At 39.6% G+C, this 18,922-nt stretch overlaps 1 protein-coding gene across 5 annotated transcripts in view; it reads right to left on the minus strand.

The window, feature by feature from the left end:
• The window catches only part of LOC100067080 (cationic amino acid transporter 4), a 28,126-nt gene that overhangs the window by 8,801 nt on the left and 403 nt on the right, over window positions 1–18,922 (minus strand). The gene's annotated exons all lie outside the window — the stretch shown is intronic.

Raw genomic sequence — 18,922 nt, forward strand, 5'->3', positions numbered from 1 at the left:
TGTGATAATTTAGAATTACAGTGGCCACTTGGGCTCCTTTTGAGCTTTCAAACAAGAAACAAACCTTTAAAGACTCAATGTCTCCACCATTTGACCTAAAGTTTCCAGAAGTTGTCAATGTTTACAAGAACTGCAGACTCTTATCAAGATTGTTTTGTGTTCTGAGGGCTTGGCTTGATAATAATCAGGTTGGGGGAGTCTCAAAACTATGGCAGGAAAAAGAATGAGGTTGCACTGCATTTTTCAGTCTGAGATGGTCAGACAGAAATGCAGGTTGCACTCCTGTTTGTGGCTAAGGGTCCTACCAAACTGCCATCAGCCTCAGGGGAAAATTATATTGGCCGTTAGAAGGAAGACTTGGTTAGGCCTTCATGGTAAGGGTCTTCATTTTGGGGACACTTGAAATTTTCATGATCTGGCTCTAGCTGCAGCATAAACATACTTTTGACTTGCATGTCTAAATTCTTAATCAGAAGTGCTAATTTGAGCCCCACCTGTAGTCTCTTAGGCCGCATTTTCCCAAATTGGGTGCCTTTTAGCTATGAGTATGTAGTATGAGCTACTGAGTACTCATTGGTTTATCAATCCTTCTACTCCCAGAGACGGTCACTATTTTCCCTTGTCTCTGTCTTTTGCATCCTTTGTCATAAAAAAGGAAAGACCACAGGGTAAGATGCAGGCATCTCTGTAAGCCTATTGTCTGGGCAGGCCCACAGAAAATGTTGCTGGAGGGACACCTATAGAGTATGCACATAAGCTGGAAGCTGTTGCTAAGGGACATCCTGGAATCCAAAAAAGCCACAATATTGATGGGCACAGGTCAAGCAATTCAGAGCCATTAGGCAGTCACCACCTCAAGAAGACTCCCTTGATAGGATGAGTTGGTCACAGAAGGGGGTTGATGACAACAGGTCTCCTGCGAACCTCAAGAAAATGTCCATGCAAGGATGAGGTACTCTGTAAAGCACACACAATCCCCAACTGTGTGGCAACTGCCTTCCCCCCCCCCCATGTGTTAGTCTGGCTCTGAGAGAACCAAAGCATAGCTAAAGCTGTTAATGTGCATATAGGATCAGTTTTTCCCCTTTTCTCTTGTTCTGTCTTCAGAGCTTGGCTTTGTGACCTCTTTGGTCATGAGGGGTCCCAGGCCATTGGAGGTCTTTGTCGTCTCAACTTTCCTTGCTTGTTAGTGCACTACCAGCTGTGCAGCAGAAGCCTTTGCTTTCTTGGATTATTTTTGGGAGTGAACTTCCTGGATCTTTGAGGGTTGTTTATTTTACACTCTCTTTTGGGGATGCCTGTCACATCCAGAGCTAAGCCATAATTTCTTATTAGTTTGAGTTACTATTAGGATCCTACTCGTCAAAGGTCAGAGGATGGTTCCTTAAATGGGAAAAACTTCTAAATTGAAAAAATGCAGCTTAAAGTGTGGATCAACCTCTTTCCAGTTCTTTGGGGAACTGTAAACAACCATCTTTGTCTCGCAAATCCCTGCAGGGCCAGCAGTGCGGCTCTAGAAAGCAGTTCAAAGTTCACTTGTCCTTTTCCAGTTTCAAAGCCTCCCCTGATCCCTCTCAAAATGCTTATAGGTATTAGGATGTTAAAAATGAATAAGGCAAATATGCCCCAGAAACTCCATCTAGGAGAAAATTTGAGTGGTTTCTCTGTGCCTTTGTGATGTAGTCGGTACATCAACCTATAATGTCATTTAAGTTACAACCCAGTTTCTGAGAAATTAAGAGCAATTGTCCTTGGAAAAAAAAAATCCTTGCAAGACTGGAAATTCAATTGTGGAGACAGTTCAGATTCCACCCATTTTCCTTAACTCAAGGAGCAAGCCCACCAGGGAATATCTAGCCCACCACTAATTCCTAGGACCAAAGGGAAAAAAAAGAAAGAAAAATGACCATAAGATCACCCTTGCCAAAATCGAGCATCTTCAGTGTCTTCACAAATATAAGTAAAATAGACTTTAAACAAGATTTGCATTTGTAACTAGTATATTACTGTACCTGATTCTGGGTAGTAATTTTAAAACAATAGGTGTAGAGACTCTCTGTATGTGTGTTTATATGTATGTTACATGTGTGATATTTTACCTCCAGATGGTATAATTTCTAAAGAGCTCTATTCAATTGGCTTAAAGTAAGCACTTACATAAATTATTTCTAAATGCAGCAAACCCCAATGTCTATCAAGTTAACATGATATAAGTTAATTTTTGGTAACTGAAAGCTTATTTAAGATTGTTGACTTGATTAAAATGGACATGTGCTCAAAGTTATCAGCATTGGATATAAAGCAGACATTCTGCCTTTATTATGTGTTTATTGGTCATATAAGCTGATGTTATCTCTATTACAAAACTAGTTAGTAAAAATAATAACAAAATGATGGCTAATTTTGTCTAATGTCTCATGAAGTTTTGTAGGCAATCTAAATAATTATTGGGCTCGAGTAAACTAAATAGATGTGAAAAAGATAAAAGTGTTGGGTGAAATTTTAAAAATAATTATGTATTCTGGCATGCATATTTATGATAACTTCTAGCTTCTCTTTGGTAACTTGAAACTTTGAAGTTTTGCTAGGTGAAATTAAGTGATAAAAAATTCATTGCATTGGGCTGGCCCTGTGGCCGTGTGGTTAAGTTCCTATGCTGCAATTCAGTGGCCAAGGGTTTCTCTGGTTTGGATCCTGGGCACGGACATGGCACCGCTTGTCAGGCTATGCTGAGACAGCATCCCACATGCCACAACTAGAAGGACCCACAACTAAAATATACAACTATGTAGTGGGGGGATTTGGAGAGAAAATGCAGGAAAAAAAAGATTGGCAGCAGTTGTTAGTGCAGGTGCCAATCTTTAAAAAAAATTCATTGCATATGTTGGTCATTTTCAAGTAGGATAGTTTATTGAAACATTATAACTAAACATGTCTATGTTTATCTACTTTTGAGTTCTTATTACAGAGAAATTAAAAGATGTCTGGGTCTACTAGTAAACGTGTCTTGCATTTTTATTGAAAGATTGTACTATGAAGTAGCATGTTCCTAGAAGTTATAAAAAAGTATTTATAAATTTTCCAAGCCACAGAATGCTAATGTAAAAGACAGTTCATAATTACTTACTTTTTAGTTTTTAGTAAGGTCTGTAACGGTTAAAAATACTACTAAAAATTAATAAACCAAACATCTTTGTATTCAAGGAAAGTAAGATGTATGTTTTCAGTAAAGGACGTATAAATAATAGAAATGTTTTTGTTTTGTTAAGAAAGATAAATTTGTCCCAAAGTAGTAGAAGGGACAAAGGAAGACATAGGACAAATTCTGAATGTGAAAAGAATGTTATAGAAGGTCCATGAAAGAGGAATCCTAAAAAGAGTTCTATGCATAGTCAAGTTGGCTAAGATTGAAATAAATCTAATTAAGTAAATGAGTTTTAATGTCAAAAATAACCTGATGCAAAAATTAAAATTTGGTTCTCTCTCTCTTAAAAGGATAATTTTCCTGGAGTTTTAGTCAGCTTTTGAAAAAGAGGTTATAAAAGGCTTTTCTTTGTTTTTGAGTAAGTTTACCTAAAATGCAAATGATCTCTATTTTAAAATAATTTCTGATGGGGCTGGCCTAGTGGTGCAGTGGTTAAGTTTACACACTCACTTCAGCAGCCCAGGGTTCCCTGGTTTGGATCCCGGGCATGGACCTACACACCACTTATTGAGCCATGCAGGTGTCCCACATATAAAGTAGAGGAAGATGGGCATAGATGTTAGCTCAGGGCCAATCTTCCTCAGCAAGAAGAGGAGGATGGGCAGTGGATGTTAGCTCAGGGGTAGTCTTCCTCAAAGAGAAAAGGCTAATAATTGCCTATGTTCAAAAAGACTGAGGTCTCTCTATTAAAGTGTTTCTTGACTGTTTTAACTCTCTATTTGACCTTGACTTTTTCCATTGTCACTTTGAATGGATAACTTGGTGAGCATTGTTTCACAGTGAGCATTGTTTCCTATTTGACCAAGTATTTTAAACCTTTTGGTATTTTTGAAAAGCTTCCCACAAAATTCAAATCCTAAATGTAGTCTTTCTTTTTACCTGGAGGAAAGAGTTTTTTCTTTGAGAGCTTTCAGAGCACCCCTGGGACTACTGAAAGAAATACATTCTCTCTCTTCCCATGAGAAAGAAGATACTGAAATAATTAGGCTTATTTGGTATGTTAAATTACACAGGAAGCATTGTCAAATAATTGATGATAAACCTTCTTAGGTGGTATTATGGCGGTACATGTTATTGATATAAATGTTCAAAAAATTATATAACATTCCCAAAATTCTGATTTGTCCTGATTGTCAGCCAAAATTCTAGTTATTATCTTGAAGTGTTATATGGTCACAGAAATAGTCAAGTTTCTTTGTCAATTGCCCTTTTGAGTCATTTGCAGATAGTTGCTCTTTTACTCTGATGGTTTTGAAAATGTTTCATCTTCAGATTCATGGAAAAGACTCTGACACTTACTCTAGAGTACAGGTTTCTGATAAACTTTCAGAGGATAAAACTGCGTAAGAAATACAGAACTCTAGGGGCTGGCCCCGTGGCCGAGTGGTTAAGTTCGCGCGCTCCACTGCAGGTGGCCCAGTGTTTCGTTAGTTCGAATCCTGAGCGCGGACATGGCACTGATCATCAGACCACGCTGAGGCAGCGTCCCACATGCCACAACTAGAAGAACCCACAACGAAGAATACACAACTATGTACCGGGGGGCTTTGGGGAGAAAAAGGAAAAAATAAAATCTTTAAAAAAAAAAAAAAGAAATACAGAACTCTAATGGAGAAACTGATGACTTCATGAAACTGCCAACAGAAGATAAAGATCAAGAATTGATTTCACAGGACTGAGTGAACTGATGAGGATGATTATAATTTTTGTGACTTTTATTGGAGATGTTGCTGATTTTTAATGTTTTGTTCTTTCCAGATTTAAGAAAACGTTTTTCTCTTTCTCTGAGCTAACTATGACTTATAGCAATTTTGTAAAATTATACTTTTGCAAGTAAAACTGAAACATTCATTTATTTTTTCTCCCTATCTGATACCTCCAGGATTTGGAAACTCTTAATGAGTATTGTTTTCATGGCAATAATAATCTGCTCCATTTATAAGAGGATGCAATTGGAAACAGTTATATTATCAAAGCTTTGACAGGAATGTCATATTTGAGAGAAATATACTGACTCAGATATGACAAGACAGCTTTTGAGGAACAAAGATTGAATTTTATGAAATAAAGCCACTTGGAAATATCAGCCTTGGTACCTTGTTTACAGGGTTCTAAGCAACCTTATGAGGTGAGTAAAGGACACTTCTCTGGCAGGTGCCTGGAACCTCAGAATATTTGGAGGACCTTGAGAAGAGAGGAATCCACCCAAATCTGTAGATATTGTAGGCAGAATCTGATGACAAATCTTTGGCTTGGCCAGGGAACCCCTGGAAAAACATCCCTCATAGAGTAGATAGCCAAACCTTCCCCCAGGCCCTCTTGCAAATGAGCAGGAAGTGGCTCTGCTAGTGCCTGATATTCAAGGTTTACTAGGAGAAATTTTAGAGGTGTTTCCTCCTATTGATAATCAGTCAAAAATTGAATTATGCACTCAGAATGAAGGGGAATCCAAAAACTTTTATTGAAGGTTTATACAAAACTTTCAAAGGCACACTGCATTAACCCAGAAGCCCCAGAGCACAGGAATCTCCTTATTTCTCATTTAGTAGAAAATCTTATTCCTGATATAAAAAAACAAATTCAAAATAGTGTGCTTGTTGGGTCAGGGCAACCATGAAGTGTGATAATGGAGGCTGCTACACAATTCTTTGAAAATAGTCAGCAGGAAGGTAAAAGAGGATTAAAAGCAACTCTTCTGGCTTTACAACTTGAATCTTTAGAGAAGCAAAAATCTAACTGAGAGTAAGTTACAGCCCACTCAGAGGCCTCCGTGTTTGCCTCCAGACAACTGCAGGTGTTGCAAGAAGCCAGAGCATTGGAAAAGAGATTGTCCTCTTAAGAGAAGGGAAAGTTAACAAATACCCTCCCTTGGCCCCAACGCCTCTGGAGGTCTTGTTTTCCTCATCCTGAGGGGCATTTCCTCCTTATTTGGTGGGTCATCCAAGACTCAGTTCCACCCTTGAGCCTACCATTAAACTTAAAATAGAAGCTTGGGAACTGGATTTCTTAATTGATACCGATGTGATTTTCTCTACTATCAGTTCAGAGAATTTATCTCTACCTCTCACCTCTGATTCTGTTCAAGCTGTTGGAGCCTCCGGGCAGCCTATTTCATGGCCCATAGCTCAGCCCACTCCAACATCTTTAGGACTCTTTACACTCATCATGCCTTTCTACTCTATCACTGTTCAGCAGCAAACCTTTTGTGCAGAAGTTCATTACGTAAATTTAATGCCACTAGAAATTGCAATGAGAAAGGCAATTTTATTTCTCTATCCTCAGACCAAAGCCTAAGTCTCCTAATTTCCTTCCTGGAAACTCATCTTGATTTAAATTCTTCTGAAGAAGATGAATCTTTAAAGGATGTCCCCATGAGTCTTTGGGATACACATGCAAATGAAGTAGGGTTGATACTGAGTGAAGAACCCATGCACATTACTTGGAAAAAGAATGAACCGTGTACCTCAGTAGCCCAATACCTGCTCTCCAGAGATGCAGAGCGAGGAACTGAATCTATAACACACTCCCTTTTACACAGGGTGTATTAGATTTTACTTCACCGTGTAATACTCCAATCTTGCCAGTGAAAAAAGGTGAGTTTGACTGAGATGGGAACCAAATCTATAGATTTGTGTAAGACCTCAGAGCCATAAGGTCTTTCACAAATCCTCAGGATCTTGTGGGCCCAGATCCAGCTGTCATCCTGACCTCAGTTCCTGCTGATGCAGCCTGGGTGACAGGAATTGACCTCTGCTCAGCTTTCTTTTCAATCCCTTTGCACCCTCACTCACAAGTTCTTTTCGCATTTACATTTAAAGGGAGACAATTCCCATGGACTCACCTACATCAGGGATATTGTGAGTCCCTCTCAATATTTTCCCAAATCCTTTCAGCCGACTTGGGTTCTGTAGTCTTTACTCAAGGCTCCACTCCTGTTCACTATGTGGATGACCTTCTGCTCTGTAATCAAACTAAACAGAGAGCTCTTACAGACCCCTCATTCTCCTGAAAACACCAGCTGCTCGAGGCCATACTGCTTCCAGATCTAAACTTCAGTGGGTGCAAATGACTGGTACCCACTGGACATGAGATATCTCAAAATATTCAAAAGCTACCGCCAAACTCCTTGAGTCCATTTTGTCCATCCTTCTTCCTCAAAATCACAAAACAGCAACATAAATTTCCAAGGGCAGCTGGTTATAGCCTCAGTGGATTCCTGTTTCTGCAGCCCTTGCTAACCCTCTGGATGCTCTTCTCCCAGATATCACACCAGAGCCTATTTCCTGGCCTTCAGAGCTATTAAACTCCATTGATGCCTTAAGATTAGCTTTGTCCACACCCCTGGCTCTTTTACCTAATTTGACAAACCTTTTCATCTATACCACCATGAAAATAGTGGATTTGCTGCAGACATTCTAGGAGAATCTCTTCCTCTCAGATACATCCTATAGCATATTTCTCATGCCAGCTAGACCCTGTGCATCAGGTATGCCCCTATGTTTATGTGTGGTGGCCTCAGCTGTCACGCTGACTGACAAAGCCAGTACTCTAATATTAGGCCCTCCCCTTAATCTCTATGTTGCCTATGCTGCGTCTGCTATTTTTCAAGTTCATAGGACCCAACACCTCTCTACATGGCCGCAGACCACCCATGAGCAGGCTCTTTTAACTAACCCTTCCGTCATTTTTTGTCCTTGTAACACTGTGAATCCAGCTACCTTATTACCTGTCCCTGATGATGGAGAGTCCCACTCTATTCCACATGATTCCCTTGCAATGGTAGAAATTGTCTCAAAGCCATGAAAGGATCTCTCAGACATCACTTTGGACACTCCAGACTTGCTTCTGTTTTGGGATGACTCCTATAAATGGGATTTCCAGAGAAGCATAATAACTGTTTATACCACGGTTTCCCCACATGAAACACTGGAAGCTTATTCTTTGCCCACTGTAAAATTAGCCCAAGCTTCTGGACACATAGCTCTTACTAGAGTCTGTGCATGAGCAAAAGGGAAAACTGCCACTCTTTACACTGACTCCAGATATGCTTTTGGAGTCTGCCATGCTGTTGGCACAATTTTGAGATCCTGTGGATTCTTGACTTCCATAGGAACTCCTATTGCTAATGGTCACTTAATTGTGGCCCTATTACAAGCTATTCCCCTCCCTTCTGTCGACGAAAATAATCCATAACCAATCTATAAGTGAAAAGTTGGGTGAGTTTATTCTGAGCTTAAATCTGAGGATTATAACCCGGGAGAGTCTTTCCACAAAGGAACAGAGCACTCCAAAGAAGTGGGGGTACATAGGGTGGTTATATACCCTCAAAGAGTATGTTTCACATATGATTGAAATGTCCCTTTTACAATAGTCACGAGGCTGCTCTGTCAGCACAGCGATTGATGGAAATGGCAGATAGGTCTGCTGTCTCAGTGAACGCTGCAGGGTGGCAGGTGTGTTGCCTGGGGCTGGGCAGTCACAGATGAGCGCTGCAATTGGTTCCCAGCCTAAAGAAAGATGCTTAATCTTTAGGGAGATGCCAATGTTGGGAGGAGGAGAGAAGTTGCACCTTTATCTCAAGGGCCTTTGCTCTTGCCATAGGGAATCTCTAAAACAGATATACAATGCATGCCCAAAGGCCTCAGTCAGGCCCTTTTGGAAAGACAAGGTCAGGCAGAATTAGGTTTACACAAAATGGCTTCCTCATATACTCCAATATATCCTATTACTTGCCATTTTTATTTGTCACTTCTCAAATTATATGTTCACTCTTCAGCCTATACTCTGAGTCTGATGTCATTTCTTCAGGAAATGACAGGCTGGCAGAGCTGCTAAATATATGGGCTGACCATGGACCCCCTTGTCCTTTCTCGACTCAATTTTTAAAGCTGTCTTTATCCCTGACTGATGTTATTAACTATCATGCAAATGTCCCACAATCTGAAAAAGACCATGGGATACAACATGGCACCAAAGAGTGATCAGATGGATTAGACACTGGGCCAAAGGACTTCCTGTAGCTCCTTTTCCCTTGACTTTTTGGCTTGCTCTTATCTCCCACCGAATGGGAAATATGTGCAGATGGGGGATAGTTAAGGAACTAAAAGAGAATTGGTCCTGCCGTGGCATCCACAAAATTTCTGACCCAATAATTTCCCAGTGCACTACTTGCCAATCTCACCAACATCCTGGGAGAAATCAGCAGACCCCAGGAAGTCCTCCCAGGTCCACACTGCCCTTTGCAGCACTCCAAATGTACCTTATAGCCTTGCCCCCAACTTTAGGCTCTTCTCACTGTTTGGTTATTGTCTGCATGGTTAGTGGATGGACCGAATGCTATCTGACTAGACGTGCTGATGCCACAACTGTGGTAAAGAAATTAATAACTGAAGTTATTCCTTGTTTGAAATTACTTTATGGATTGAATCACACCCAGAAACTCATTTTTCAGCAGAGATAAACCAATTGCTTTCAGAAATTCTGAGGTACTCATTAAAATTTCATACCCCATATTAATGCTGACCCTAGTATCATTTCCCCTACATTAAACCCAACCTATATGGGGTTAAAACCAAAGTGCTCTTTCCCTGCTTCCTCTCTGGCTCCCTGGCTCCAGAATCCACTACTCACCATGGAAACAGGCACCGCCAAGGACAGCCACCTGGATTCCTTATCATCTCCTCCCCCTCCCTGCAAGCAGTGTCCAAAGGCCGAAGGCAGGCTGGTGGGAAAGCTGTGACCAGCAAAGCCACTGACTGCCCCACATCTACAAGCAGCCACATTCCTTGGAAACCTTTAAAACCCCTGGCCTCCCACCTTTTGGGGAGACAAGACTAGATGAATTTGAGGGCTTACTCTTGGCTCCTGGCTGATGCCACTCGAAATAAAACCCCTTTACTTGCCATAGCCTGGCATTCCAGTGTTTATTTAGCCCCTCTTGTGTGATGGGTAAGGATCCTGTTGTTGTAGGCACTAACAATTTGTTGAGCCAGCCAGGAGGCTCTTGCCCATAGACCCATGGTCCTGGGCTGACAGGGGTGTCCTGGGAAGCAGTCCAGCAGCTGCCTAGGTGATTTTCCCTAGTGACTTCCCCAGTACTTGCTGTCTGGCCTGACACCACTGACCCTAGGCACATTTTCTTATGGCAAGGAAACAGGGTCTAGATTTGTTTGTTTGTTTTTCCTTCTGGTGAGTCAACAGACTCTGTCTAAATAGGGTAAGTCACCTTGGGGATGCCTGTGAACTTCCTTCCCCTCCTCTGGGGTCCCTTCCATTCATGGAGAGGCCATTTAGGGTCCTTTCTATTCCCAGAGTGGCCATCTTGGGTCCTTTCTGTTTGTGGAGGGGCCCTCTGGGTGTGCATTCAGAGTGAGAAAAGTTGTAGGACTTTCTACCCTAAATCTAGGAACCAATTCACTGGTGTCTGGCTTTTCTGTGTCTGTCTCTGTGTATCAGAATGGGAAACACACTGCCTGACCCCAAGCAGAGCCCTCTGGGGCTGATTCTGATAGATTGTCTAATTATAGTTATAAGCCAGTGTCTAAAAAGGGATGATTTCTTTTGTAACACCGCATGGCCACAATATTCTTTAAACTGTGGACAGAACATAGCCAAATAGTGAATCCTTAGGTTGGAAAATTTTTAGAGAGCTCTTGTCATAAACAGCTATTTTATTGGTACCTATGCAAAGACCAAATCAAAAGGAAATACAATGACTAGTCTTTGAAACTTAATCAATCTTGGAGTCTCAGCTTCTTCTTGTGGTCTTACAGATGCTAATGAAAACATTAAGTTAACAAAGAGAAATCAGAAAGGAAAGAGTCATAGGACTCATCCTAACAGGACAGAAATCCTTAACCAGTTATTAAAAACAAGGGAAATGGGATGAATAGAACAGACATAAATAAAGTTAAAACAAAGGTTTTAATAAAACAATGCCTAATGTTGGATGGACTAAATGGACCCCCCATTGGCCTCCAACATTAAAGGACATCAGACAAACCTGTTCTATTCACCCCAGCTGAAAAAACTTAAAAGGTCAGGAGGCAGAAATCACAGTGAGAAACCTGACCAGCAATTGTTTGGGCAACAGTTAGGCTGCTCAGGTTAATAAGACTATAAAGATTAAAGTGTTTAAGCTAATATTATGTTGTGTCTAGCTGGAATGCTTTCCCTACATAATATTTCAATATAAAAACTTGTTAATGGAATTCTAATGTAACTTATAATTAGAAGTATAAGTGTTGGAAAAGTTAAGATAAAAGTTTGTAGAAATTGGTGTATTTAAATGGGCTTTATGTAAAATAATTACATCTCTTTGCTTGATCATATTATAGATTATGTTGTGAGGATAAACATTGTGTCACACTGGAAAACAGTTCCCCTTCCTGACAGAGCATATAAATCCATCCTTCAGACAATGCTTTCTTTGGTTTTGTTTTTTTGTTTGTTGAGGAGGGTTAACCCTGAGCTAACACCTGCCACCAATCCTCCTCTTTTTGCTGAGAAAGACTGGCCCTGGGTTAACATCCAGGCCCATCTTCGTCTACTTTATATGTGGGACACCTGCCACAGCATGGTGTGCCAAGCAATGCTAGGTCCACATCCAAGATCCAAACTGATGAACTCTGGGCTGCCAAAGCAGAACGTGCGACCTTAACTGCTGCTCCACTGGGCTGGCCCCCAGGCAATGTTAATTAAACACGTTAAAGGAGATTTCACTTTAAAATGGCCCAAATGCGGCAATTTCAGTTTACCCAAACTGATATATTTATATATACAAAGGGAAAAAGCCAGCTACAACAATGGGAAGCCTATTTTAATCTTTTGAGACTTCTAAATGAAATCAGAAATTGTTTACTACCTCTTTAAGAGAAAATAATTAAACATGCCACAGGCTGAAGCCAAATCTGCTGCTTCTCTTTCTTCTCTCCCTGAGAGTCGCCACTTCAACTCCCCCAAAATTCCTGATATAAAATTAAGCAAGCGAAAATAAGTAAATTTTTGAGATAACTTGAAATTGCAATGGCCATTCTTGGGAGCCTCTCTTTCAGATGAGTTCACATTAAGGGTCACCCTTAAAAGAGAGGATTCAAAGTCTCTCATAATGGAATGCAGTTTTTAATTAATATACAAAAATTTCTAAAAGACAGTTATTTAACATGATATATAAAATAATCTTTGATAAATAAAGCCTTTTTAAGTGTGCTGGTTTGATTTAAAATAGGCATGTCCACAGAGTCATCAGCATTGGATATAGTGCAGACATACAGCGTGAGTCTACTGGTCAAATAAGCTCATGTCATCTCTGTTATAAAATTTGTCAACAAGAGTAATAACTTAGAATAATAGCTGTTTTTGTTTAATGTCTCATGAGGTTTTTGTAGACGATCTAAATATAATTGTTGAGAATGGGTAAACTAAATAGATGTAAAAGGATGGAAGTTTTTGGAGAAACTTTTTAACAATAATTATATTTTATGGTCTGTGTACTTAAAAAATGACTTACAAAATCTTTTTGGTAACTTAAAACTTTAGAGCTTTACCAAGTTAAGTTAAATGACAAAATCTGTTGAATAGCTGGGTCCTTTTTGGATAGGATGGAATGCTAAAACATTATTGCTGAACATGACTAAGTTTATCTACTTTTGGCTTCTTATTACAAAAAGACTAAAAAATGTTTGGGTCTATTAATAAGCACACCTTGTGTTTTATTACTACAAAGTATCATATTTCTAAAAATTATAAAATGTGTCTATAAATTTGTCAAGCAAGAGAATTCTAATTTAAAGGAAAGTTTATAATTGCTTAGTTTTTACTTAGAGATTAAAGTTCCTAAAGGTTAAAGATTCTAATTAATGTATGTAATTAAAGCTGCTAGATTTTTTTAAACCTTTGTATTCAAAGAAAATAAAATATGTTTTCAGTAAGAAAGTATAGAAAATAAAAGCGTTTTTGCTTGTTGGCTTAAAAAAAGATATATTTGTACTAAAGTACTAGAAGGGAAAAAAAGAAACCCGGGACAAATTCTAAACATAAAAAAATGACAAAAGGTTTATGAAAGTAAAACCCAGAGGAGTTTTGTGCATGGTCAAGTTGGCTAAGATTAAAGTAAATCCAATTAATTAAATGAGTTTTAATGTCAAAAGGAAACTAGTACAAACTTAAAACTTGATCTTCTCTTTCTTAAAAGGATAATGTTCCTGAACTTTTAGACTGATCTTGGTAAAAAAAATTATAAAAAGTTTTTTCTTTGACTAGTCTACCAAAAGGATAAGGATTTTATGTTTTATCAAAATTAATTTCCTATATTGTTTTTATCAGGTTCTTAATCACAGATGCTAACATTTTTCTTACAGCTATTTAATTCTCTGCATGCGCCTAAAATTCTTTAACTGTCACCATGGTTAAAGTGATAATTAAACGTTGCTTCATGCGGACCTATGATGTTGTATTGGTAAATATTATTATTATCAATGTTTTAAAAATTGTTTAACATTACTAAAATTCTGCTGTGTCCTGATTATCAGCCATAATTCTGCTTGTTGTCTTGGAATGTTATGTGTCACAAAAATAACCAAGTTTCTTTGTTAATTGCAATTTTGGAATGCTTTATTACTTGAAGACTGTTGTTTTACTCTGAAGTTTTTACAAATATGTTTCATCTTTAGAAAAATTCATGGAAAAGACTCTGACACTTACACTAGAGTACAGGTTTCTGATAAACTTTCAGATTATAAAACTGAACTGGGTAAGAAATTACAGAACTGTAATGGAGAAACTGATGACCTCATAAAACTGCTATCAGAAGATTAAGATAATCAATTACACAGGACTGAATGAATTGGTGAGAATAATTATCATTTTTATGACTTTTCTTTAAAATATTGTTGATTTTTTTATTTTTATGTATTCTCAGATTTAAGAAAAACTTTTTCTCTTAAGTAATTATGACATACCAATTTGTAAACAAAATTGAAACATTTATCTTTTTCTCCCGATTCGATCACTCCAGAATTTGAAAACTCCTTATGAGTAAGTATTCTTATTTTCATGCCTATATAATTGTTTGCATAAGTTCAATAAGAATCTGTTCTTCTTATAACAGGACACAATTGGAAACACTGGTTATACCACCAAGGCTTTGATTGGAATGTCATATTTGAGAGAAACAGACAGACTCGGATATGACAAGACAGCTTTGGAAGAACAAAAGTTGACTTTCTGAAATAAAGCCACTTGGAAATATTGGCCTAGTACCTTGCTTATGGGTTCCCAGTAACCTGGTAAGGTTGAGTAAAGAATGTCACAACCTCTGGCAGGTACAAGGAACCTCAATATTTTGGGGACCTCGTGAAGACAGGAATTCACCCAAATCTGTAGGTGTTGCAGGAAAATCTGATGACAACTTCTTGGCCTGACTTTCCTGGCCACGAGAGGCCTTTAAAATTCAATCTGAGATTCCTTATAAAAGATTCCAACAACGCAGATTTAAAAGAGCCTATATGATCATTTGCTATTCTTGCTGTACTTATGTAAATAATTGGGACAAGTTTATTAAAACTAGACCTACTTTGTAAACCAGTGGGTCTAAATTTGGCTATCTTTGCTAAAAAATTAGGGTGATTTTAGAGAGAAAAATTATGTCTCAATAAAAACTATAATACATATTTATAAATTTTGGATTTTTGTTCTGTCAATTATCTTTGAGGTTTTTGTTTTGTATATGTAAACTGGACTTGATTCTGAATTCTTCTAGTCTCCTGAAATATCTGAAATAACAAATCTCCAAACTAATGTTTTCTATCACTTTCATTTAGAATCATTGAGAGCTGAACCTGCCCTTTTCCCTGAAAACTTACAAACTGATGCTGAAGGACTTAATATGAACTTAAAAGAGAATCATGTCTGCTGCTGTGTAATCCACTCAGAAAGGTCCCTGAGTGCCCAATGACACCATCAGAGACACTTATAATTGCAAAAGTACTTTGACTCTGAATTCTAGGAATCTTGATTGGCCACCCCCCAACCCTGGGCTCAGGAACTGGCTTATAATTTGCTCCATCTATTAACCTTGTTTTTTATTTTTGTTTCTCTAGAAATACTTCTTATTAAATGTTTGGTTACTTACTTACATGATACAGGCCTAACTTTGGAAGCCCATCTGCATCACTGGCTTACTAAAAGACTAGTTCAACAAGATGGAACAACCTAGACCCTGATTCAGCAGGAAGTAGCTAGATCGGTTGTGGCCCCAAATCCTACAAGATTGAGAAATGAACATAAAATAGGGGAGAATTGATACCGGCCTTGATATCAGTTCCCCTACGTTATACCCAGCATATATGGGGTTAAAACGAAAGCACTCTTTCCCTGCTTACTCCCTGGATCCCTGGCTCTGGAATCCACTATCCACCATGGAGATAGACATGGCCAAGGACAGCCACTTGGATTCCATATCATCTCCTCCTCCTCCCTGCAAGCAGTGTCCCAAGGCCGAATGCAGGCAGGTCCAATGACTGCCCCCCACCTCTCTACCATCAGCCACACTCCTCACAAACCTTTATAACCCCTGGCCTCCCATATTTTGGGGAGACAAGATGAAACAACACAAATGTGAAGGCTCACTTTCATCTCCCAGGTGATGTAGGTGCTAACAATATCATTCTCAATCATCAGGGCAAGTGGAAAGTAAAAATATAGACATCCAAAGGACTTGAGAAAAGGTCTGTTGAGAAACTCGATTTGAATGGCCAGAAGCTCTGCTGTTGGCCCTTGTAAAGATCTGTAATTCTCCAAATAGGAGACATGGGTTGACTCCTTTTGAAGTAGTTTTGAGATGCCCAAGTCCTACTGGCATCTTCAAAGCTTCCATTCCTGGATTAGGTGAATATTATGGGAACTTCAGTGAACAATTTGATGCTATGAATAGCAATAGACAAAAATTAACTAGTATACTTGAAGTATATAGTATATGGTCAATGGATAAAAGAGGCATGGCCCCCACCTTGTGTCAAGACTTGTTATCCCTTTGGACCAGGATATCAGGTGCACATCCAGATCTTTAGAAGAAAACAGGTGCTGTCACCTCACTGGGAAGGACCTTATGAAGTCCTACTGACCACCTACACTGCCATCAAAATAAAGGAACAATCTTCCTGGATCCGTGCAAGTCATGCCAAAATAGAACCAGAACATTGCTCTCAAGATAACAGAGACAGTCCCCACAGGTGGCCCTAAATGAGAATTTCCAGGGCCAATTCCCAGGTCCCAGGAGCAGCTGGGCTCACACAGTAGATAGCTTTTCCCAATATTGTGGATCAAGAAACCTCACTTTCACCTGTTTTCCCCCTTTTATTTTAAAGCTCAATACACAAAAACACACATACAACCAACACTTTTCCTCTAATGAACATACATATTGCTTTTAATCATTTATCCAAAAGCTGACTGGAGAGTGCTAGTCTCTATTTGTCCTACTTCCCCTCTCTAAGTTGCCACTATGAGCTCTTTTCCAAACTGTGTCTTGCTCTTACTAACCCTCTCTTTCTCTTTCTCAATGGGACCAGCACAGACGAAACACCCTCTTATGCCAGTTTACCAAACCCTGGCCAAGCTAACTAATCAATCTGACTGTTGTCAACAGAGAGTGCAAAGAACCTGATCTATTCTCTGTTCCTGCTGATGTGAACACCTGGCGGACTAAATATGGAAGATGCATGAATGACAGGGTATGGTGTCCACGACAAGGACAGCATCACTCTGCCTCTTCTTCTGGTGAGTCATTAAGACCCCTGAAAACCTGTATAGAAGCTCAAGGACTGTCCCTTGCCCAGATAAAGACAACAGATGAAAATTTTCCCCTTCAAATTGAAAGTAAACCTGACCCTGGACCTCTCCTGGGTGACATACCTGGATGATATTTCACTCAAATTCTGTGCTTTGAATCCACAGGTGGCATCTTCTCACCACTCAAGGAAGTTGTAAGTGACTAACACTACTCCCTTTGGCACAAACATTTGCAAATCGCTAAATGCTCTGGATGGTTTATGAGCCACCCTTGTCCAACTTGGGGTAATGCAGCTGCCCCCATGGTTAAGCTGCCCCATACCACAAACTACATATGGGTGGACCCAAAGACTGGACTCACATGTTCAGGTGACAAGACCAGGCTTTATAGCCACCAAAATCAGGCTTCAGGCCTCCCATACCAATGATCCTGCAGTCCACTCTGTTCTCCAAGATTGACAGAAGTGCATGGAAAGTGATGTTATTTAGGCACTAACAGTACCAGTGGCAAGGGTGAGGGAATATTCCAGATCCTGGGACCTACAGTTTTAGTTCTAACCTTGTCTGTAAACCACGTTGGTCTTTTTATTTCAAGCGGCAACGAAGTGTGGAAAGGGTCCCCACCTAATTGGTCAGGACAATGTGGACTTGGATATCTGGCCCCTTCTGTCACCAGATACTCCACCCTAAAAACCAGCCTAATTGAAAACTTGGGCTCCTTTGTTCATAAGATTGTGCCACATAAACATGCCAGTTGTGAAATCGTAGAGAATCCACTTGTGTATCACAACTCCAAATTCTTTTCAGCATTGAGTTTTTATTCTGCAGCTAACGAAGGTGTGAGTTGGAAAAGGCAATCTTAAATCTCTCCATGGTAATGTAACAAGAGTTCAAACCCACCTTGCAAACTTTGAAAATACTCCAGTCAGAGATTAACAGCCTAGCCTCTGTGGTCCTCCAAAATCCACCTGCTCTGGACACTGACTGCCCAGCGAGGAGGAGCCTGTGCATCATCAGTGAGAAAGCTGCTTTTATGTGAACCAAACAGGGCAAGTAGTATCTAACTTACATCTATTAAAAGAGAAGATTCACATTTTCCGTCAGATGAATGAAGCTCACCCATTTTATTGGACTGACTTATTCCTAGGATCGGGAACTGGTTTAATGGTGTGTGAGGAGATGGGTTCCAATCTCTTCCTTTCTGATTGTTCATCCTCACTCTAATCCATGTTCTTGTCTCCCTTTGCAGGTTTCTTACTACTTGGCTACTAACTCATTTTCTCTCTCCACAGTCATTTACTCAGCTTTTAATATGTGAAACTTCCAGGGAAGTTTCAGAGAAGGGAATTGATGGGGTTCAGGGCAGGACACCCCAAGAGGTGCCACTCTGGGATGTGGATTATTTCAAGCTGAAGACATTCAAGGCTCAGAAGAACACCTGACCTTCCCCCAAATTGCTTAAAGGAATTTAAGATAGACAGGCCTGTCCCAGAAGGAGCTCTTATAGATGATTCTAGGTGTTGTAGGCAGGAAGGCATCTAGCAAGGGCCATTTTATCAAAAGATCTCTTGTCCAGGGCCCACTGTCTATAGATGGACAATTGAAACATTTGTTTAACAAATATGAACTCTTTTCATCTTCCTGAAAATTGCCTTCTCTCCCTTTGAAGTCTCTGACCCCTATCTTCCTCTGCTTAGTACAGAAAGACATATATACCTGATTTTGCCTGACTGTCTTTGGAATTCTTGATGCTTATGTGAATTCCCCATGTACATGTATTAAACTTTGTTTGATTTTCTCCTCCCAACCGGCCTTAGGTCATTTTTAATTCTTTGAGCAGCCATAAGAGCCATAAGGGGAAAAGGGGAGGAATTCTCCCTCCTCCCCTACAGCTTCTATTTGTAAAAAAGTCAGTATCTGCAAAGCACA

Source organism: Equus caballus, chromosome 8 (assembly GCF_041296265.1).
Source record: "Equus caballus isolate H_3958 breed thoroughbred chromosome 8, TB-T2T, whole genome shotgun sequence".
Lineage (NCBI taxonomy): Eukaryota > Metazoa > Chordata > Mammalia > Perissodactyla > Equidae > Equus > Equus caballus.